This window comes from Phocoena sinus, chromosome 9 (genome assembly GCF_008692025.1).
Source record: "Phocoena sinus isolate mPhoSin1 chromosome 9, mPhoSin1.pri, whole genome shotgun sequence".
NCBI lineage: Eukaryota > Metazoa > Chordata > Mammalia > Artiodactyla > Phocoenidae > Phocoena > Phocoena sinus.
Window position 1 is genome coordinate 64497973 of NC_045771.1, and position 25357 is coordinate 64523329.

Sequence of the window (25357 nt, forward strand, 5' to 3'; positions counted from 1 at the left end):
GCGCCGGCTTTTCTCCAGTTGCGGAGACCGGGGGTTATTCTTCATAGCAGTAAGCGGGCTGGGGGCTATTCTTCATAGTAGTAAGCGGGCTTCTCATTGCAGCGGCTTCTCTTGTTGTGGAGCATGGGCTCTACGCGCACGGGCTTCAGTAGTTGTGGCTTGTGGACTCTGGAGTGCAGGCTCAGTAGTTGTGGCGCACGGGCTTAAGTTGCTCTGCGGCATGTGGGACCTTCCTGGATTGAGCCCGTGGATTTTTAACCACTGTGCCACCAGGGAATTCCTGAAAGAAATTTTAAATCTCTTTCCTGTGCACAGAAAAAAAATATTTTCAATACAGATTGAGTAATATCCAGTAATTTTGCCTGTATAGCTCATTTTTTTCCATTTTTTTTCCTTGACCACCCCAATACACCGCTTTTTGCTTGATCAAGAAAGAAATCAAAGTTGGACAAAAAGCTACAAATGAAAGGAGTGGCCTGGGAAGCATAAGATAGATATATTTACTAAAGCACGAAGGCTCCCCCTTGTGATGTATTACGGACAGCTGAGGGAGTCAGCTAGGAGGCAGCAAGGACTAGTGTTGGATGTCCGGTGTGCATTGGAAATACTAGTCACTGTATCTTATTATTGGATTTTAACTGATTCAGATCTCCTCTAACATGTATGAGTAACTATAGAACCCAGTAGTCTATGTAAAAATCATTGAAAATAGCTACAAGCATTTTATAGAAACCACAATAAATTCCAAATGGATTAAAGATTTAAATGTAATAAAGTACCTAGTGAAATTTTAATGAATAATTTCATGAGCCTTAACTGAGGAAGACCTTTCTAAACAGAACATGAAAGTCAAAAGCCATAAAAAAGAAGCTGCTAGATTTGATACATAAAATTCCTAAACTAAATTTCTTAAACTAAATTAAAAGAAAACTTTAAAAAAATTTTACAATATAGACAATAGACCGGTATTTAATACACTTATGAAAAAATGAGCTCTTCCAAAATTTTTAAGAAACAAGCACCCTATATAGTTAATAAACACACTAAGATATATCCAGTTTCACTAGTAATAAAAAATAAATAAAAATTAAAAGACAAATGAAATAGCTTTTTTATTTCATTTACCTTCCATCTTGACCCAGATTTAAAAGAATGATAATACTTAATGTTGAGTTTTCAGAAACAGACACTTTTATACGTAGGTACATACATATAGACAAGTTTTCTGGGTGGTAATATGGATATATATAACTGAATATATATATATATATATATATAATTGAATGTGCATATTCTTTTACCAGAAAGGCAATCTCTACAAATTTATCAAACAGACATTCTTGCATAAATAAGAAATGAATATTCAAAGTATTTTCTATTATACTAAAGTACTGCAAAGAGTATTAAATGCTCACTTTTTACAGAAATATAGATCAATGGAACAGGATAGAAAGCCCAGAGATAAACCCATGCACACATGTTCACTTTATTTTTGATAAAGGAGGCAAGAATATACAATGGAGAAAAGACAGCCTCTTCAATAAGTGGTGCTGGGAAAACTGGACAGCTACATGTAAAAGAATGAAATTAGAACACTCCCTAACACCATACACAAAAATAAACTCAAAATGGATTAAAGACCTAAATGTAAGACCAGACACTACCAAACTCTTAGAGGAAAACATAGGCAGAACACTCTATGACATAAATCACAGCAAGATCCTTTTTGACCCACCTCCTAGAGAAATGGAAATAAAAATAAAAATAAACAAATGGGACCTAATGAAACTTCAAAGCTTTTGCACAGCAAAGGGAACCATAAACAAGACAAAAAGACAGCCCTCAGAATGGGAGAAAATACTTGCAAATGAAGCAACTGACAAAGGATTAATCTCCAAAATTTACAAGCAGCTCATGCAGCCCAATATCACAAAAACAAACAACCCAATCCAAAAATAGACAGAAGACCTAAATAGACATTTCTCCAAAGAAGATATACAGATTGCCAACAAACACATGAAAGGATGCTCAACATCATTAATCATTAGAGAAATGCAAATCAAAACTACAATGAGGTATCACCTCACACAGTCAGAATGGCCATCATCAAAAATCTACAAACAATAAATTCTGGAGAGGGTGTAGAGAAAAGGGAACCCTCTTGCACTGTTGGTGGGAATGTAAATTGATGCAGCCACTATAGAGAACAGTGTGGAAGTTCCTTATAAAACTAAAAATAGAACTACCATACAACCCAGCAATCCCACTACTGGGCATATACCCTGAGAAAACCATAATTCAAAAGGAGTCATGTACCACAATGTTCATTGCAGCTCTATTTACAATAGCCAGGACATGGAAGCAACCTAAGTGTCCATCGACAGATGAATGGATAAAGAAGATGTGGCACATATATACAATGGAATATTACTCAGCCATAAAAAGAAACGAAATTGAGTTATTTGTAGTGAGATGGATGCACCTAGAGTCTGTCATACAGAGTGAAGTAAGTCAGAAAGAGAAAAACAAATACCGTATGCTAACACATATATATGGAATCTAAAAAAAAAAAATGGTTATGAAGAACCTAGGGGCAGGACAGGAATAAAGATGCAGACCTACTACAGAATGGACTTGAGGACACAGGGAGGGGGAAGGGTAAGCTGGGACAAAGTGAGAGAGTGGCAGGGATATATATACACTACCAAATGTAAAATCGATAGCTAGTGGGAAGCAGCTGCATAGCACAGGGAGATCAGCTCAGTGCTTTGTGACCACCCAGAGGGGTGAGATAGGGAGGGTGGGTGGGAAGGAGGGAGATGCAAGAGGGAAGAGATATGGGGATATATGTATATGTATAGCAGATTCACTTTGTTATAAAGCAGAAACTAACACACCATTGTAAAGCAATTATACTCCAATAAGAATGTTTAAAAAAATTTTTTTAAATGCTCATTTTTTCAGATTTGGTAAATAAATAGACTCCTTGTTACAAAAGAATAATACACAGCTGTTTAAAATGATGATATAATCATGCTCTTAGATGCCATTAAATGTCCATGATAAAACTGCTAAGTTAGAAAGGCAAATATTAGATAGTCCTATTTTCTATAACTATATTTTTATATACACTTTAAATTTCTAGGTAATTCATGGTTTAACGTCAAGAATGGTTATCTTAGTGGGAGGGAGTTTATAGAGGGAGAGAGGATAACTGGTGATTTCTACTTTTTCTTGATAGTTTCCTTTGTTTTCTGTGTTTTATATAATAGACAGATATAACTTTTATTAAAAAGTTATTTTCCTTAAAAATATAATGAAATCCTCATTTTAGACTTTTTTCTCCACCTTAACTGCTTTTTAAAGACTTTAGATAATGAATTAGACACAGCTAAACATATTTTTAATCTATGTGCAGACTAGTCTTAACTCTGAAGGAAATTCACTGTAGCAGTTGGTTCTGAATATAGAAACCATGGCTAAACTAAACCTGCTAGAGTGGAGGACATTTCTGCAATTGTCTCCTCCAAATGTTCCATTTGACAGATAAAAACATTTTAATTAGGAAGATGCCTTTCCCAAGTCACAGAGCAATGGGCAGCCAGTCAGAGTGAAAATTCAGATACTCTCACTCTTCATCAACTTCTTGTTCGACTTCAAACCCTGCTTTTGTGACTTTTATTTAAATGAGTATAGAAACAGAATTTAAGACAGTTCTCACAGCATGCTAGTGTTGTCTTGAACGATGACATAAATAATAACACTGACTGCAGGAGTATTGCCTTACTAGGAGGAGCATATGCAAACCCCCCATGCTCCAAATGTGCCATTGGTCACCAGGATTATAACGATGATGAGGAGAAAGCGGATGGTATACTACCACTGAGCTATGGCAGCATGCAGGTCCCTGTGTTAAATGCTTTATACGCACTATCTCATTTACTTTTCACTACTTAAATAGAACTTTGTTATTTTCTGCATTTTCTTGAGAAAGCCAAGGTTTAGAAGAGTGACTTACCCAATATCATAGAACTGGTATGACATTCTAGCACCTCCTAGGTATATTTAACTCCAAAATTCAAAAATAAAGGACTTTCCATTGTTACCTGAAACTGTTTCAAAGATTCAAAACATATCACATATCTTCCTGATAGTAGGTTAGAACTAAGCACCATTTTCATAATGTCCAGCATATTATAATGTATTACCAGCCATGTTGCAATACATTTTCACGCCTCCTTTAATAATGGTCTCATAAATAATGTGTTAATCAATAGTCAACCTCTATATTATACCTAGAAGCACTAGCCCATTGCATACTCATCAGAAGACAGTGTGTCTTTCTGCTAAACTGTCTTCAGAGAACTTAAAAGTGGTGAAAATACCAATAAATTATTACATAGCACATATTCAACTATACTTGGACACTTTTAAAATAGGTAATGGGTGTAAATCTTTAGTATATCTGACTTAACGAAATTTTGCTGTAAATCTCCTTCCTCATTCATTTGCTCTTTTTGTTATATTCTTCTTACATGTTTCCTTATTATACTATTTTATTTTCCCTTTCAATCACTCTGCTTATATTTGTCTTCTCAGGTCTTAAACTGTACACTTATTATTTCTCCATAATTCATATTATAGGCTCCATGTACCCTTCACTCACCCAATCCTTCCCTGGGAAGCAGCAATGATGAGCAGTGAAGGAAAGCAAGAAAGGAGAACCCTATAGAAATGCCAAATAGGCTGGAATTTAGGGATTTAACCCAGTGAGTCACCTAGTTGCAGGGAGAAAGTAGAAAGCATGAGGCAGAGTCATCCCCCCTTCTCTCTAAGTTTAGACGTGACAAAGATTCTCTCCTTGACGTAACTCTAGCCAGGCTCCTCTGAGCCCTCTTCTCAACTAGCCCTCAACCTTGGCCTATAAACAAACTAACATAGTTTCTAATGGCTCAAGACCATTTCCCTAAGATGATCCTAGCCCGCTTAAAGTGTCTGCCTGAGAAAATTCAAGGTTTTCTAAAGAATCTGTTTGTTCCAATCAACATCTGAAGATAGGGCTCCTATGTCTCAGTCTCTATGGGAAGGTAGAAGCCTAGCTTCAATAAGGGCCAGTTAGCAAACCCAGATGGATTTCACGTAGACAAACTCCCACTTCTCACTTCTTGTAACTGTTCACTTCCCTGACTCTACTGAGCCCCCATTCAACACCCTCCCTATTCCCACATACTCCCTCTAAAATACCCAGTCATCTCTGTACAAATTGAAGTTGAGTTCAGTTCACACTGGAATCTTTTCCCTATTGCTGATTAAAATCTGTCCTGACCACTTTAACTATATGTCTGGCTTTGCTTATCTTTGACAGGTGGGGGCATCACAGGGGCAGGGATATTTGGCAAGAAGAAAACAAAGAAGAACCTAGAGGCACTTCTAGATGTGGTAGACAGGGAGCTCCTTCAGTTTTCTGAGAGCTCTTTTCCTTTTAGACACTCTTGCCCTAGAGAATATGGTGAGTGGGACTCAGAGGAGAAGTAATGTAGGATGTCACTTAACTTGGGCTTGGTTTATGCTCAAGGGGAAAAGAAGTAGAATTTCCTTTAAGCCTCTGCCAATCAATTCACCAGGATAAAAAAAATGAGAAAGGAGCTTTAGCAGCTAAACAATAAATATTATCCACTTGCATTTAATCAGGGTTAACTCCCAGAAGAAATTTAGAATACATTACAGCCCTGCATTAATGGTGGGAACAAAATGGAACCAAGTAGGAAGATGTGACCAGTGAGAGTGAGAAGTAGCTGTGAATCCAATACAGAGGGCACTGAGTGGGATTCCTGGGCCCGAGGGTAGGAAAGAAAGGATAACAGGAAAGTGTGATAAAGTGTACATACGTATCAGGAGGTAGAGCCAGATGATCTGGACCCAAACCCTCCCTCTGGCCCTGACTAGTTGTGTGTTTGTGACTGATCTTGGCCATTTCACTAACCTTCTCTGAAATCCGATAATTTTTCTTATATAAAGGAGGTAATAATACCTGGCTGGCAAAATAACACATAAGGTATGTAAAATGCTTAGCACAGGGTCTGACACCTAGAAGTATAATCAGTTACAGAGTGAGATTTTTCTGCTGTTATGCATCTAGGGTTGCCAGATTTAGCAAATAAAAATATAGGAGGCTCTGTTAAATTTCAATTTCAGATAAACAAGGTATAAATTATTTAGTATAAGTACAACCTGTACAATATTTGACCCCTATTTATCTGAAATTCAAATTTAACTGCATATTCTTTTTTTTTTTTTTTTTTTTTTTTTTTTTGCGGTACGCAGGCCTCTCACTGTTGTGGCCTCTCCCACTGCGGAGCACAGGCTCCGGACGCGCAGGCTCAGTGGCCATGGCTCACGGGCCCAGCCGCTCCGCGGCATGTGGGATCTTCCCAGACCGGGGCACGAACCCGTGCCCCCTGCATCGGCAGGCGGATTCTCAACCACTGCGCCACCAGGGAAGCCCTAACTGCATATTCTATATTGTATCTGGCAATGATACAAGTTGCATTCAAAACTTGAGTTAAACAGGCCACGAGTATCTCACTTTTGAAAAGGACCTACAAACAATTAAGGGCCAAAGGTCCTATGAGGAACTGAGCCAAACTGGCTCTGCTACTCCCAATCATCTCTCACATACCCCATCCACTCCCATCCTCACCACAGAGAGTTGAAGAAAATGTCAGAGAGATTCGTTGGAATAAGGAATTATCAGCCTAGGGAGACAGTAGTTTTTAACCACCACTCTCAAACCAAGTGGGAGCATCTCCTTCCCTGGGTTGGATGAGTTGATTATGTACCTGAGTTGCTGACATGCCCTCTGAACCTATGAGATAGCAGAGCTTTCTGTCATGACAAAGATGCTTGTGTTTCCTATGAAACACGTGGGAAGTCAAGTAAACACTTCAGAAGGTATGGGGATTTGGAAGGGTCCTGAGGAGTTAAAGTCAAAGCAGCCTAGCTTGCATCACATTCAGTGCAGTGATGAGGCTCGAGTGGGCCTTCTAACGCATTCACAAGTGAATCTCACATAAGAGACAATATTTAGATGCCCATTATGCAGAGAGCAGTGACGGTCAGTTAACGGTAATTGTAGAAGCTTCAGCAGTCGAGAGATCTACAGCAGTCCCAGGTAAATGAAAAGATTTAACTTCTCTCCACCTCCTACTCTTGAACATACCGGAGGCAGCAGAAAGGAGGAAAGGAAAGAAAAGAGCACAACTCTGCCCCTTGCCAAGTCCCCTAGGCTGAATCCTCACAAGTGCTGAGAGAATGAAGATGAGGCCTGAATAAGATGTGAGACACAAACTTTAAATTGGACTAGACTGGGCTAAATTTTCTAATAACTGAAAGAAACCAGAAAGCCTGGGATTCACCCAAAATGACATGAAAGATGACAAGGAAAAGGAGATCTAACCAAACATGTTTGGAAATAGTAATTGAAGAAAAATAAAATTGTTTCATGTTTGGACGTGCACTAAGCTCAGCCCCTCTTTGCTGGCACTCTAATTATGCACAGAGTAAGTATAGTCAATCCAGGTTCCATATGGGAGCTTCAACCTAAGAGCTCCCTAAATAATTCAGTGTGCTTCAGAACAAGGCTCTGAAGTGTAGGCTGGTGAGCTGGACGAAGCAGAGGTAGGTTTCAGTTCATAAATAAGGGCATCAATTAAATTGTGAGGCAATAAAGATCAGAAGTGTTAGGCTTTGGGGAAAGGCTACTAATAATGAGGTAGAAGTTGGCTTTAGCCACCAGGTCCACTGTTGAGTTTTGGAGATCCCGGGCACCTGGTGAGACAAAATGGCTTACCTGTGTACTTAGATTGGAATTCTGCCCTTCAATTTAGTGTCTCTGAAATGTAAGGTCATAGTTTCTTAAGGAAAAAAAAAAAAAAAAAGAGCATGGAAAAACCATTTCAAAACTACTGAATGAGAAAAGTCCTCTTTATATTATTTGAGCTGAGATTCTTTGTAACAGGTAACAGCAGGACAGCCAACCACTAGTTTGAGATTTGCTTCTGACAGCAAGGACACCTCCTGGAACATTTAAAACAAAGAACTGGGGTGTAGGAACCTCCACAGAAGTATCATGGCCTCCACGCTCATGTCACAAAATTACCCCTTTCTTTTAACCTTTAGATCCTTCTTGTTTAAATTGATCTTTTGCCTTTAGTCCTGTTATACTCACAATACAGCTTAGCTCTTAGCTTGTATTTTTCAGGGGTAGTGCCAGTATTAGGTGGCATTTGTCCCCCGAAAAAGATTTGCTTTGTAAAATGAATGAGGAATCATGGTCTTTTCTTCTTATTGTTTTTATTATTTGATATGTATTCAAAACTAAATATATATACACCAAAGCACTATATAATATAAATAAACCCAGAATTTTGGTTTCACTGGTTAATGAAATAAGAGTTGTTGATCTTCTGAGGGAGTTTGTCAAGTGAAACACAAAACTTAAAATACTAAATACTGCTGAAAATGTCTATTTAGTGTTGTCGAAGTTTTTTATTAAAAATGAAAAAATCAATAAAATACCCAAAGTCCCTCTAAATAGCTGACCACAAAGAAGCTAAATTAGCAAAAGAGGAAAAACAAGAACTTTATTCTAATTACAGGATACAGAAGAACTTGTGCCAATTCTCAGATGTGTTCAATTGGGGCAGAAGCACAGATCTAGCTTTCTTTGTAGTAAGTACACAGGGGATTGGAATAGTATTACCGAGTTCCTGCCACATGGAGCATCTAAATAAACAAAGTATCCTCAATCCAATTCGCCAAAAGTGATGATTACACGTGGTGGAGGTGGCAGAATTCTAAGACAGCCCCCAGGATTCCTGCCCCCTGGTGTACAAGCCCAGTATAATTCCCTCCCTTTGAGGGTGGGCCAGGTGTAAATATGATGAGACAGACTCTCTCATGATTAGGTTATGTTCTATAGCACAGTCTGCTTTAACAAAAGATTATCCTGGGTGGACCTGAGCTAGACAGGTGAACTGTTAAAAGTGACTAAGTTCTTCCTGGTGAAAGAGATGTGTAAGGATTGAAGTGTAAGAGGGATTGCAGTGCAAGCGAGATTTTTCCACTGCTGGCCTTGAAGGAAGAAGGGGCCACATGGCAATGAATGCAGGTGGCTACAACTGCAAGGAACTAAATTCCACCAACACGTGAATGAAACAGGAAGTGGATTCTTCCCCCTGAGCCTCTACAAACACAGAAACATAAACTAGGCAAACCTGATTTTAGCTTCTGAGACCCTGAGCAGAAAAGAACCCAATTAACTCTGCCTGGACTTCTGACCTACATAACTGGAACTGAAAAATGTCTGCTATTTTAAGCCATTAAGTTTGTGTTAATTGTGATGCAGCAATAGAAAACGAATAAAGAGGACAACAATTATCACTTAAAATTGGTTTGGCAGGGCTTCCCTTCCCTTCCCTTCCCACTGGTGGCGCAGTGGTTGAGAGTCCGCCTGCCGATGCAGGGGACACGGGTTCGTGCCCCGGTCTGGGAGGATCCCACATGCCGCGGAGCGGCTGGGCCCGTGAGCCATAGCCGCTGAGCCTGCGCGTCCGGAGCCTGTGCTCTGCAACGGGAGAGGCCACAACAGTGAGAGGCCCGCGTACCGCAAAAAAAAAAAAAAAAAAAATTGGTTTGGCAGAAAGGTGGTGATAGTTGAGTTAACCTCACAAAAGTAAGTCAAAGGATATCTTAACTGTAGTCTAGTCATGGGTACATTACACAACACAAATTGAGGTATATTCCACTAAATACATGACCAATACCCTTCCAAATTGTCAAGATCATGAAAAACAAGGAAAAAACAATCACAGATCAGAGGAGACTAAGGGGACATATGACTAAATGTAATGTGGTATACTGGATGGGATCTTAGAAGAAGGACATTAGTGGAACAACTGAATAAAGTCTAGAGTTTAGTTTTAAAATAAATAACTAAATAAATTAATAGGACCTGCAAAATATCATACAAATATCTAAATGAATTCAATAGTGAACAAGTGAAGTTTAAATACATTTAATTTTATATGCATTAAATGCTATTGTTTTGGCCATATGCTAATTTGATTAAATATTATGAAGTTATTTATAGTCACTATTTTTAGTAAATGTAATAGTTAAATTTTTATTTTAAAAAAACAGGTGTAACATGCAATAGATGCATAGTTCTGCCATACTGATCTTTTCTTTATGGTCTCAGTGGATCCCCAAGGTCAGTCCAAAGCAACAGTAAGAAAAGTAATATCCTAAGGCTTTTTATTCCATTCCATTGCTAACGTAGGTCAGACAGTAGTCAGAAGATTAGAAGATGTCATCCCCTAATCTGAGCTTCTGATACTTAAGAGATCACTAGAGGACCCACAAGTTTAAAGATTCTGTTCCAGAATGTTTAATGTGCTTTGTAAAGGTGAACTCAAAGATTTACCTGAAAAGGGGAGAGAGATCAGGCCCAGGTCCTGCAGCAGCCAGCATGAAACTATTAACATCAAATGCACCACATTCCTTATACTGCTTTAATTATCAATGCTAATAGAAGAAGCATGGGGCAATAAATTCAGCATTTGGCTGGCAAAAGAAAGCTAGTTTTCATGTTTCATTTTTAAAGGAGTTATATTCCTATTTAACTTTAAGTGTCCTTGCATGTTCTTTCAGACTAGTTCTTGCTATATTCTACAAAGCTCTTACTGAAGCAAAGAAAAGAAGACCACTAGGATTTTCTCTTTTTTTTTTACTTCAATTACTTACTGTCTACACTCATAGTAAAAGATCACAGGCTGTAGATATACTGCCTTTCTTTGCCTTAAGATGATAAGGATTTTATCTGATTTTTGAACTGCTATTTGTCCATTTGAGAACATGTATATATGACTTTGTGTTTATAATGCATTTCCAGATACATTATCTCATATTTTTACTCAGAACCAGCTTCCCCAAGAGTTAGAAAGAACACAAATTACGATTCCCTCTACACAGATAAGGAAATTGAGGCTGGGACAGGTAGAGTGAGTTGACTACCAATGGATCTGAATGAGATATTTTCATTCCTGGCCCAATGCCGTTTGTAAGTAGATGTGCCTTTGGCTTCTTTTCTTGCCTTTTTTTTTGCCACCCACCATATTCAGTGGGGACTAATGTCATTGCTAAACTCTGGCTACTGTGGTTCCCCAATTTCCTGGCCTTCCTGCTACCGTTGGACTGCTTTGGACTTCTTACTACTCTTCTCTCTTTCCTAAGCAAAACTTTAAAATCCCGCTCAAACTCTGTTCCTCTAGTGAAGACTTTGTATTTGTCCCCAGTAAGGACAAACACGTGGATAACCAGAGTGCCATTTGGCCCTGGACCTCACACAAAGACCCAAAAGTTTAGACTTCTACATTGTCTCTGGATGAGGCTGTGTGAACAGTCATAGAAAGAATTATCATAGAACTTTAAACTTGTATCCAATCCCTAACCACATGACCTACATACAGTAACCAACATACTTGTACTTTTATTTTTATTTTATTTATTTTTTTTTTGCAGTACGTGGGCCTCTCACTGTTGTGGCCTCTCCCGTTGCAGAGCACAGGCTCCAGATGTGCAGGCTCAGCGGCCATGGCTCACGGGCCCAGCCACTCCACGCATATGGGATCCTCCCAGACCGGGGCACGAACCCGTGTCCCCTGCATAGGCAGGCGGACTCTCAACCACTGTGCCACCAGGGAAGCCCCCATACTTGTATTTTTATAAATCATATAATTGCCACTTGAATGATATAATGAATTGTAATTTTAAGTGTTAATTTGTTTAAAATAAACATTTGAAATTCACCACAATTGTTGAAATCCTCTTTCTACACTGCTTCAAATTTTACTAAAACTAGAGTTTCAACATATGAAATGGCCATAGCTTATCTCAAATTCTAGAAGGTCCCCTTTCCAAGAGGGACCCATAATAGAAAGTTGAACAAACAGTGGATAAATGTATGTTCAGTAATTTACTTACACTGTGTCCTAAGTGACATCACCTTTTAAAATAAAGAGCTGGAATTGTGCCTACAGGCTACCATCACTAGTAACTATTTTCATAGATGCATTGTTTTTAAAGAAATCATGACAGAAAATGGGCAACAGATTTTGAGATGAGGCTGACTGGTTAGTTTCAGAGAACGAGCATTTCTCTATTTCAAATATTACTGAGCTAAATATAACTTGTTTATGGAGAAGAACAAGAAACAAAAAAGGAGTTAACAAAGTGAAGTTTAACAGAAGAGCATGTTCAGTCTCTTAGTGTTTAGAGCAATTCATACAACAATTTTGCATATAGAATAATATCAATCCTTTTCTAACGCATCTCAAACACCCCGTCCTCAGTCACTTCATTAAGCAGTGTTTAGCAATCTCCATCCTCTGTTCCTGCCAAGCCAATCGGGTCCCCACTAGTTTCTCTCATCCGTCTTATACCCATGTCCCTTTTACAGTCTGGAAGCTCTCTTAAAGCTCTCTTTCATGTATGAACGTTCTCTTAGAAGGAAAACTACTTTCCTGATTTCATCCTAACCAACACACAATTATGTGTACAGTCACAGCAAATCATCATGGCAGTCCCAAGACATGGTTAAACAACAACAAAAACTTTTATAACGGTATCCTAGCAATTGATACGTGTTTTATTCAGAAAACTATTTTGTTTTCCACTTCTGCTATCTGCCCTCTCATATCCATCACTGCTCTTCTTATTGGAAACCTCTTTCTCTAAATATCAACTGCAACCATCACAGGTTGAGATTTAATCTGCATTTATCATGAATAAAGATACATTTCCATTCCCTCCGACTGTGTGTAACCACAAACAATGTACTGTTTTTAATTCTAAATTATTTGTTTTTCTCCTTTTATTAAAGGAGTCATGCTAACTATACTGATTTGAAGGTTTCCCTTCTTGAGGAGCTACGGCAATGAAAATTGGCACCAGTCCTCATACTTTGGGGCAAAAATATTTACAAGTGTCTGGAACCAAATCCTACTGACCCTACAAGAAACAAGTGTACTCTGCGTTATCGCTCTCTGTCTCTCTGTCTCTGTCTCTTTCTCTCTCTCTCTATTTTGTTTTCACGTGAATCTTTTTTGTGCAGAAACACAACATATTTCATTTAGACGGGTCTCATCGTTCCTTTAATCTAGGAAGCTGGCAGAGAATGTTGAAGTCAAAAAAGGACAAGATGGCACAGTTATATGTGGCCAAAGGTAACGCATACTGTGCAGGCCAAACAGAAATTTTTCTGATGATTTGAAAGACTGATTTAGTAAGCCAAATTCTCCCCAGTGTCTGGATAGAGCTCATGAGAGCCCCATGCAAGGAATAGGGAAATAATTCTCCTCTTCTTGGTGATACGGAAATTAATGCCCAGGAAAGTTTATGACTCAAACAGGAGTGTGTACCCCCAGTCCAGTTTTCTGTCCCGGAGTAACCTGCCATAAGCCAAGAATTCACCATTCTAAGGAGAAATTTAAATACACAAAATATTTAAAATTACCCCTAAGTGATTGTTGATTCAGATCATTACCACGCTTATTATTGTATTATATTTATTGATGGCAGAGAACAGAAAAGACAGAGAAACCAAAATGTCAGCCAAACAAAAGAAGGACCTGCTGTCACTGACTGCATGCCCATCTCATATTTAGAAGCTCAGAAGCTGAGCAAAAAGCAAGTGTGTACCTTAGGCAAGAAGCAGCAGCAACAACACACATATACAGTTTTTGAAAAGGGCAAAATGTTCAGAGTCTGCCTTGTTCAGCACAAAGAATCCCCAAAAGCTTTGGAGACTTGTCCTTTTAATGAGAAACAATAGTTTGCGTCCAGATGCTCCTCATCATTATGAACACTTTGGCATCAGAAAGAAGCACAAAAGGGGGCTATGAGCCCAGCACTTTGAAATAAAGGCCTCAATGGATAAGTGCACCTATTAATATAAGTGTTTCTGAATAGATTCTGCTTCTGCTCCAAGTCTATCAATTAACAGCAATAAAAATAATACACCATTGCCAAAAAAAATAAAACAAGATATCAAGCATATCTGGAGACACCTATTTTTTTTTTTTACTAACGGTAATCAGATCAGTTGCATGAATGTAAGAATTTTTTAAATGCCCTTGAAAATACTGACATCCTTTAGATTGGTTTCACACTAAAGACAAAATGTCTAGCATGATTCTGATTTGCAGCTATTTTACTGTTGAGCCAAAGTAGTCTAAATACATTTCCATTTAATAATAGAAATGAGAACATGAGCTTCGTGGCAAAGTTGCCATGAAAGAAACATGCGTAAATGAACTAATGATGATCATACTGCACTGGTATTTCCTCTATTTATATTGATTGAAGAAAAGGCAGTTTAATTGATATTTGCTTTTCTATTATTTTAAAATCAAAATAAGTATATTAAAGTGTCATCAAATTGGGACTTCCCTGGCAGTCCAGTGGTTAATACTCCGTGCTTCCAATGCAAGGGGCGCAGTTTCGATCCCTGGTCAGGGAACTAAGATCACACATACCACATGGTGGGGTGAAGAAAATATAAAAAGGAATAAGTAACTAAAAATAAAGTATCATCAAATTAATTAGTATCTAATACTTTGCTGTTAGACAGCATGAGTCTAAGTCTCAGCTCTAACACTTCCTAGCTGCATGACCTTGACCCTGCTATGTAACCCCTCTAAACCTCTACTTTTTCATGTGAATTGGGAATAGTAAAATGGTCCACTTTATGGGGTTATTGTGAAGATTAAAGAAATAATCTATATGCAGAATTATGACCGGCTCTGGCATTTAGGATCTCCTCAATATATGTTTACCTTTTATTAACATCTAAAATTTAAAGACATTTTAGGAAAATTTGAAAATTGTCATCCAGGAATTTTACAAGCAGTTTTACATTTGAGAATTGTGATGTGTATTTTAAATATGTCCATAATATCAAAAAAGAAATTAAAAAAAAAAGAAATTAAATTCACTGTCTAAGCTCTTTTTCCATGGAGGTGCATTAATGCAAATTAGACAGAATGACTTTTCCCAGTTATAATTGGGCTGAAATGAGGTGGAAGGAACAGAAAGACAATTAACTTTAGCTTTTTTTTTTTTTTTGTAATCTCCAGCAGTTCGGAGTAGGTTTTAGTGCTTGATGGTTGTAGACTGTCAATTCTGCCAGGCGAAATCATTCAGAGACCTTCAAGGGGCTTTGTTTATCTCATTTTTCAATTAACCTCTGCGTTTTAACTTCATCATAATGCCTATGCCAATTCACACCAAAGAACAAACAAAAAAAATCCCCGTTTGCTGTCATTATTTCTTTGCTTCACAAATCTAGTTTTATTTTTCCTTTTTAATGCGTAAAGAAAATGCATGAAGGAGGTGCATTTCAGATTGCAAAAGACCAGCAAAGTGGCAAATGATTTAATATAAATTAAGTTTCTGTCTTAACCTTTTTCCCTTTCTTTTCTTTTACTTGTTTCTTCATGTGAGGTAACAGCTAAGTTTAGCACTGCTGAGAGCAAAGATCAAAGTGTGCTTAAAGGCTGGGATTTTTATCATCCTCGTTTGAGATTTCGAGGTCTACATGGTTACATGTAAGACAGGAGATCAGGATCCATCTCTTCCTCCCTGAGAGTCAATGTCACTAGACTTAAATCTAAATCCATGTATCACCTTCAAATGTATGTTAATGGCACTAAAACACCTCCCCCTCGTTTTTATTGTCAGTACCAGGATAAGAGTAGCTTTTAGATAAGCATGTCCAGATTTTTTTCACATTATTTAAAAGGTGCTTTTGAATGGACAGCACATTTCAACATAAAGCAAATAAATATTAATGGAAATCTTTAAATAATGAGTCCATTCAAGAGAAAGCCTAGAAAGCTCTACATATGAGCGAAGCAATATAAATGCCATCCAGAGGGTAAAAAATCAAAATACACATTTCTGAAGATGACCAAGTAGGCGTGCCCAGACAAGTGCCATTATTTTCTTCTGAGAATAAATATTGGTGGGCCCAAGAAATTCCTTAATTATTTGCAAGTCTCCTTCAATTAACTTTTTTCTTCAGATTAAGAAATGGGGTTATATAGAAACTTTCCATAATGACTGAATTACAGGCTTAATTCATATTTCCACTGAACCAAGTCATTAGGTGACCTTAGAGTTCCCTAGACATCACCCCTAAGCCCTAACCTGAAGTAAGTGCAGACTAAAGTCATTACAATGTTTTTCCTTTCAAGACACCGATACTGAGGGTAACACTTCAATATTCTTGCTTTGTCTCCATGCATAGCATTAAAGTATGAGCTGGTCTGACCTCACCAATCTTTTTCCCGGAAGAAAACACTGTCAGTCAGTAACAGCTTTTGATCATTACAAGCCTAACGTGGATTTTGAGCTGGATTTCTAATCTACCAAATAAAACTCTCTATATCCTATTATTCATCCTTATGAGCAAGGCAGAAAAGAATTTGATATCTTATTCTTTGGAAGAAAAATAAGTCATTGAAAAATCATCTTAAGTAAAAAATATACCTAATTTCAAGGAAAAAAAGAACAACCAAAAATTAGAAATATAATTTGAATAAAGAAATATTGTGAAAACTCAAGTACATTTTTTAAAATACAAAATGTTGAAAACATAACACTAATTCAGAAAAATGTTCTGTACTCAAAGGTAGTAAGCCTCGAGATTCTACACTTCAAAAGAATCGTGAATTGCAACAGCAATAGCCCCAAGGGAATTAATACAGCACTCTCTTTCCTCTTCTGGTGTAAACAATTTTTTTCCTAACTTGCACAACCCAACTTTTAACTGGGGTATAGTCAGAAGGACCTTCCAACTTCTGTGAAAATTGGCCTGAGCATTTTGATGCTGTCACAAAGTTTCCACTTTGCTCAAGACAGAGTGGCTGCCAAAGGATTATGAACTGTGCCCTCATCAATACTAGAGATCTCACTTTCCAGATCACTGGACCCAGAGATATGGCCCACAGAGCACGATGAGGGTGAGGAAAACTGACTCAAGAATATTCTGGTTGACATCAGACACTTCAGCATGGGAAAAGCCATCACCTTCATCACTTGCAAGCAAAGCATATACAAGAACCCACTAGTGTTCATGTTATACTTTAGAAATATAAAATATTAACTGTTGACATATCGATGTGATCTTTGGTTTTTAATGGTACATAGAAAGTTGACCAATTATGGAGAACTGTTTTATGCTTCCCAATATTGGCATATAAACATTTCAGCTATGTATATACAACCAATGTTCAACATGTATGCATATGTGCTTATACATCGAGTTAAACAAATTGTTGAAAAACAAGTAGTGTTTTTTACTTTTTTCCTTACAGAAAACATTTTGTTTTGAACAAAGCCCAAACCCTAAATAAACATTTCATGACCCAAATACAATATTCACTGATTTGTAAGGAAGTATTTTCATTGATTACTTAGATTTTTCAAATTCTTTCTATATACAGGTTAGTATTGAGTTTTCCAAAAATAGCATTTGTATTGATAAATATAATAGTTTGTGTTAATATCCATTTAAAAATCTGTTTCATACTCCCTACACAAACATCCTCATTAAAGTAAGTTTTATGTTTCAATCACCCTCACAGGGCATTAGAGAAGGTAAAAAGAGTGCTTGAGAATTAAAAGTGTGAAATCATAATAATTTTTAATAGGACTTCCAAAAGGATTATAGCTCCACCTCCCAAATCGCCCTCTTAACATATACTTATAGTGACTTAGCAAATTTAAGACAGTATAAGAATCAGCAGAAAAAAAATCAGAAACAAAAGAGTAAATTCGTCAGACTTACCACCATAAAGGAACAAAGTAAATTCTTCTAAAACTTCCATTGGAATTCAAGTAATAATGTATATGAAAGATATTACTATAATTATAAAGATTAATTTTATTTTCATTTGGAACCACAAATATAACAGATACAAATCTCCTCAACTCTGTTGACAAAAAGCCATGAGAGAAACAAGGAAAACTGCTGGTGATATTTATTAGGAAGAATATTTTTCCACTTAGTGTCATCTCACTTCTCAAGTAACTGGCTTTCACAATGTGCATTTTTGTTTCTCCCAATTTTTCTAAGCCTTATTTTATTTAAAAGAGAATAAATAAGTCAATAAGAGATACCCCATACATGTAAACTAATACCCAGTCTAAAGTTTCAGACAGATTTATAAGTACCTCCTTACAATGTACTGTGATCTTATAGGATAGTAGAGGTCTACACAAGACTCTGTAGATCTCGAAGAAGAAACCAACTCACTAGCAAAGGGGCAAGGCACGTTGTGAGGCTTGTAGAAAAGTGGAAAGCATCCATTCAAGAAAAGGTGATATGTGGATTCTCTTCAGAAGAATTACCATATTTCACCTAATCTATGATGTTCTCAGGGCTAAGACACCCATTAATTTATGTCCTACAAAGAATTTTTAAAATTACAAATCATAACTGCAAAACAGCATGGATTTAATACATATTCCTATTTCAGACATAGTAAAGTGTGGAAAATATGAATATCATCATCATTTGAAGTACAGAAGAGGAACCATTGTTTGAAGAGCTTAAAGATGTAGAGTTTGTGTTACAAGAAGCAGAAATTATAAGCAACGAAGTTTAAGCAGTTGGCGAGGGGTGTGTGCGTGTGTGTGTGTGTTTGTGTGTGTGTGTGTGTTGGAGTGAAGAAGAGAGGACAATTCCCAGATTTTGAAGATGATTGAAAAGCAGAATATGTCATTAAGGTGATCTTGCATATTAGGAGGCATTAAAGGATATAAAGTGAAGTAGGCATGGAGGTAATGACCTGACCTCACCTTTCTTATTGGGACTTTGGAGTAAAGGTCTTTCTGTACCAGGCTAGGATGGAATGTCTGGCCGAAGTTTAATAATTCCCACAGTCTTGCAAGAGCCTGAAGTTGCAGAGCCCAGCATAAGCAGAGATTCAGGAGGTCCCCATCATGATGACCATCTCAATTTGTGTCTGGGCAGCTGTTATTAGGACTTCAAAGAAAATGTAGGTGATGAGATGCCACAGAAATTGTATACCCCTAGGGGCAGAGATTCAGTCATATGCCAAATTTTTAAGTAAACATTATATTAAGGTGTTAGTAATAAAATCTTCTCTCTTTAATATTCATTCAAAGTACCCACTGACCTTAAAGTAGAATTAAGTACAGCACAACTCTCCTGAGAGAATTAATCATTCCTTTATCACTAGTCAGGAATCATATTCCCAAATGCTAACTCTTGCCCTCTAATAATTCACTTCTACCTTCTGTGGATCCCTGGTTGTGTGCCCAAGCCCTCTCCCTGACCTCAGCAGAATAAGTTGGCTGCAGTGCAGGCTGTCCTTGAAGACCACCTGGGAGCCTCAGATCGTGCCCAGTGCAGCAGCCTGTCGGAAATGGGCTACTGCCAGTGCCAAGCAGAGAACACCTGTGCCTCGCCGTCTGCACTGGCCACTCTTCTGCTCCCAAGGATCTTGCACGATAAGGTCAAGTCTTTCTCCAGTGATAATTTAGGTATGGATACTCCTCAGGTTTTCTTGTTGCCACTGCACCATCAGTGCTGAATAATGACTTGGGAAATGTGTGAAGGGAATCAGAAATTAGGGCTTGAGTCAAGTTTCCTTTAATTCCCGGTGTCTTTTTTATGACTAGGATTTTATTCTCTAACCCTACATCAAGCAGTACCCACTTGTTGCAAAGGTGCCCCAAACACACACACGTGCACACACACACCCCACACATAAACAGTTTATCTTGTACCATAATGGTACAACTGAATTGACTCAACTATCAATCTCATAAATATTTGTGGAGCTTTCAGTTTCCACTTGGCATTGTGCCGGATGCTGTGGCTCCAGGCATTATCCCTGTTTTCAAGTAGCTCAGAGTTTAAAGGGAAAGACAAAACAGAGCTTCTTATATTTAATAAAATATAGAACAGATAAGGAAACACTAGTATGTACAAAATTACTTTCTCAAATCACATTTTTAAGAAGATCTTTCAAGTAAGATCTTCCATCTATCTATAAACAAAAATAGAGCTCATAAGTGGAAAATATTTCTATTTTTCTAAACCTGGCCCAAAACTCATCTTCCTCACCTTCCTTGATTAACTTCACCCCCTCTGCTGTTTGGTTTAATATGAAATCAATATTTCAGTTTTAAAAACATCTGGAAAATATTTATTGCATTAGGAATATTTTAAGATTTTGCTTTATATCCTGCTCCTGAATTGATTTAAGGAAAAGATCATGAGGATTTTTTGGGATTCCAAGCGCAGTGAGATCTCAGTAAACGCCAACTGACCAGTGATTCCGCTAGATTGTCGCATTTTACTAGCTGTGGCAACATTTACCTAGTGGTTTCTCCTTTAGAGGGAAGAACGAGTTTTTAAAATCCTACATCTTTAATATAGTGGAGAGGAAGAGTCCTAGTTGGAAATCTACTTATTGGGGTGCTGGTATTACATGTGGGTATGCTTACTTTTTTCAAAAATGTGAAGGCACAGCACCTAGTTCAGTTTTTTTTATTGTTATTACTCAGGTGATACAAATAAATCACAAGTTTTGAAACTAAATTACCTTGAAGTTCATAATTTTCTTTTTAATCTATAAGAGCAGAAGTTTGAGTGAGGTATAATGCTACTTTATTTAGATGTGCATCAAATTTCAATTGTATTTTAAAAATCTAACTAGTTAATCTTGAGGTACTTGAGATCATTATGACAAGCTACAGTATTTTATTTTAATATAAAGACTTCCCCCAAAGTATTTATTCCACTTTAACTACTACCAAAGTAAGGAACAGGAGTCTGTTTTTTCAAAAACTTTTTGGCTTCTGGTGAACAGTTTATAAATAGCTATAAAACAAAGTAAATGCATGACACTAGGTGCTCTAAGAGAGAGAATACCATTTCCATCATTATCTTAAGAAATGTTCAGCTGGTGGTGAAAAGCCAGAGTCTAAGAAAGATATATCATGTCCATACAGTAGAAACAATTTTTCTTTCATACTCTCTGCCTCATATGTTTATGCTTATGAATAGAAAATGATTAAAATGCATAACAGGGAAATGGAAATTCTAAAAGTATGAAGGAATATTATTCATTCTGGGATTAATGAGGTAAATCATTTAGTATATGTTATTTGCGAAGAGATAGGAATTCTAAGGATAAATTGCTCCACCCCAAATATTCTCCTTTCCCCTTTTGGTTTTATCAGCTGCCAGGGCTTACCCTGAAGAACTCTGTGTTAATGCATATTCTACTCCAGTCTTAGCCAAAGAGGATTTGCCTTCAGTCTCTAAAGTCCTTTTAGGGTACACCCAGAAATAATATAAAGCAGGGTAAAAAGCATGCAGCATCTGCTAGAGACCAAGACCTCCCCTTATATTTGCAGTGTTGAACTTGATGACTGCTTCTGACCTTCCAGACTCTGAATTCTGTATTCCTTTCTCCCAACACTAGACATTTGCCTTCCTGAATATACCACAAGTCTTCCTCAGAACAGCCCTACTTTCTTGCCCCTGCAACCCAAAACATACATAGAGCCTAATAAGTTATCTGATTCCACGGAGAGGCATAGATTCATGAGAACTATTTCAGCTTCAGCGTAAACAATAAAAAAATGCCAGTCCTGGGTCAGTTGTGGTATGAGAGGCAATGAATTTGGAAAAGAGATGTTAAATCAAAACCAGAGCTATCAAGATATAATCCCTAAAGAATAAGAGAAGAAACGGTAGTTTCTTTATCATATTATCCTGATATTTTGAGTTTGCTTTGGAAATTCTGGAAATCCAGAAATATGCTGAAGATATCTCTGTGCTGATTCTCTGTTCCAAGGGTCTTTATTTTCCATCTATTCTGGTTTCCTCTTTGGATAGAATATACTTAATTCCCAAAAATAAGGTTTACACGCCCACAGTGCCACTTCAAAATCTGAAAAGAGGATTTAGGCTACTTTTGTCAGCACTGAAATGAAAGGAATTAAATCATAACCATTAGGCAGAGACCTAGTCTCTCCCCAAAATGAAAAAATATGGAAATATGAGAGGATTTGAGAAATAATCATACATTGGTTTTACCCAAAAAGGATATATTCCATATAGTGATATAGAATACTATCATACAAACTGAGGAACTTAGTATCTTCAGTGGTATATTTTGCCATTCAAAACCTTTTGGCCGGGCTTCCCTGGTGGCGCAGTGGTTGAGAGTCCGCCTGCCGATGCAGGGGACGCGGGTTCGTGCCCCGGTCCGGGAAGATCCCACATGCCGCGAAGCGGCTAGGCCCGTGAGCCATGGCCGCTGAGCCTGCGCGTCCGGAGCCTGTGCTCCGCAACGGGAGAGGCCACAGCAGTGAGAGGCCCGCGTACCTCAAAAAAAAGAGGCCCGCGTACCCCAAAAAAAAAAAAAAAAAAACAAAACCTTTTGGCCAAAAAAGGTGAAAGATAATTGTTTATAACTAATTTTAAGAGAAAATAGATATTACAAATGATATCAAAATGGATATGCCTATAGTGTTAATAGTTGTTTCTTGATTCACTTTACTTAAAAATATTCTGATTAGGGCAGCTTAAAATTAATCCCCTTTCACTGATCTTGGCAGAGGATTTTTAGCAAGTAATTCTATTTGAATTACTACTGCAGAATTAATCCTTTTCATTGCTTAAGGCAAAAGAGAAACCAGAGAAAAAACAAAGAATATAAGCTGGGGTTGCGATAGTTACGTTCAATTCTTTCTTTCTTAATTGAAAAATTGAATGAGGTATTTTGTATTATAAGTAAATCCTTCCTCTGTATTTATTTTGCTACCTTCTAAGGGAATAAAAGTCATGTCTTACAAAGCAGGTATGAAATACTAGTTGTGTGTCTGAGTGAAAATTTATGATCATTTCCATAATACATAAAACTAAGATTCTTGTATCAACCAAAATGAAAGCTAACAGAAGAACAACATGAAGAAATGTTTCTCCTATTCTGAACTCAAAAGAAAATCCTAAATTGTGCCTATCTCTCTGAGTTTGGCAAGAGTTTATCTTGTACGATGTTGTCAATAAGCTAATCATTGAAGCTTTACATGTTGTTTTTTCAATTCTCAGATTCTTTAGAAAACAATTTTTTTAAAAGGTAATCAATGAGGAAAAAAATGAGTTCTCATGGTCCAAGACGGTAATTTTCAACATGTAGGGAACAAGCTAGAGGAAGGGATGGAGAAGAGGCAAAGGGCATGTACGCATTGTCTTTAAGGAGTTTCATTACATTTCTGCTTAAGTACTATTGACCAGACTTAGTTAGAAAGCCATAAAGCATCAAGGTAAACTGGGAAATGCACTCAATGTTGGGTCGTGCTGAGCCAAAAAGTAGAGGTGTGGCACCATGGAAGAAGGAAGAGATACTATGGGGCAACCAGCAGGCTCTGACACACTGCCTCTTTAGCCACCTATAGATTCTTTCCTCTTACATGTGGAACAAACTCTGCCTCTCCTGAAGGAACCCAGTGCCAAAGTCCCATCCAATTCCAGCATCCAGCTCAAAGTCCAGCGTGTCTGGGTGATATGATACATTAAGTCTGGATATGATAAGTCACGGTCTGAGAAGCTACAAAATAAAATACAAATTATTTTCCCCTCACTGCATCCAATGGTGAAGTAGAAATAGAATTTCCCATTAGGAAAAGGGGAAAATTATAAGTACAGAGCCATCACTGGTCCTTTGCAACTATCAAAACTGGCTTTGCTGTCATAGTTGGCTTGGAAATTGCTTTATATCCTGCTAAAGCTGCTGCCTTGTTTTGGGTAAGAGAAGTAGTCGGCTGTTTTAACCTGCAAGGCCTTAAACTCTCAGTCTGCATCCCAGTTAGAGGCAGAGATGGTTGAGCTTATCAGAGCAATATTGCCTCTATGTCAGCTTGCCCCTAGCCAATTCTATCCTAAGTAAAGTCCTCACTTCTAAAACCTGTGGAAAGCAACAATAACAACAACAAAAGTTTGAATTCTTATTTTCCCCAAGGTTTTGAGAAAAGCAGGCAGATGGACTGCCTTCCAAGAGACCTTTGGGGATGGTGTTCCCAAATGTTTTTGATGACATAATTGAGATCACCAGCTTTCCAAACTGCAATGAGTTCTTGTTACCTGGCAATTTACACTAATCCAACACCATGTTATTTGCAGTATTCCATTTCTGTTGAGAAAATTTGAATTCCTTAAGGTTAGATTAAGTTACAAGTGACAGAAAACCCAAACTAATGATGGACTAAAAAGGGCAACAGTATATTTCTCTCTCATTTAAACTCCTGGTGTATGGTCCAGGATCGGCTGGGTACTCCACAGGTTCTGGGTCCAAGACTCCTTCTGTTTTGCTGCCGTTGACTCTTGGTGCTTTAGATTTGGTTTTGACATCTGGAGTACATTCTCACCTCCTTATCACAATGGCCAGAGGCAGATGACCACACTTTCCAGGCTCCCTAGCAGCTAGGGTTCCAGAGGTAACGTTACTTGTGCCAATGAGATGCACTCATGAGAGATTTGGAAAGTGGAAGTCGGACAAGAGGTTATCTTACAATGGTGGATACGGTGGTGGCTCGCAAACAATTTCCAAGAGATGTGAGTACCTGCAGAAGTCATATTCTAAACACTACTCCTTAGTAGCATGGGCAGCCAAGGTGATGGCAGAGGGGACAGCAACAACAGCAGCTGCCAGACCTCTGCCTCTCGGGACAATGACGTGAACTTAAAACCAACTGTCCTGTGGTGGTTCTCTGACTTCCACTCCTCCAACCCTTCTGATTATTTTGTAAGCACTTAATTCACAGTGCTAAGTCCTTCTCTGCTTGGATACCTGGAGTGGTTTCTGTTTCCCGGCCTGAACTCTGGCTGATATATCTACTGTGTTGTCCCTCTCACATGTCTGAAGCTGAAGCAAGCTCGCCACTCCCACATTTATATTTCCATCTGAAGAAAGGAAGGGAGGGTAGTAGAGGGAAAGCAGTTTCCTCTTAAGGGCATGACCTCAAAGTAGCACACATCACTTCCTCTAAGAAACATCGAACAGTCACATGGTCACATCAAGCTACACATCAGAGTCACATCAAGCTACACATCAAGGTCACATCAAAGTAGGCCAGAAGAGTAGATGCCAGCAGGGCAAACATATGATCAGCTAAAACTTGGAAATTTTAATTGATGAAAGGAAAAAGAGGAGAATTAGATATCAGGGGACAATTAGCAGCCTCCACGAAAGAT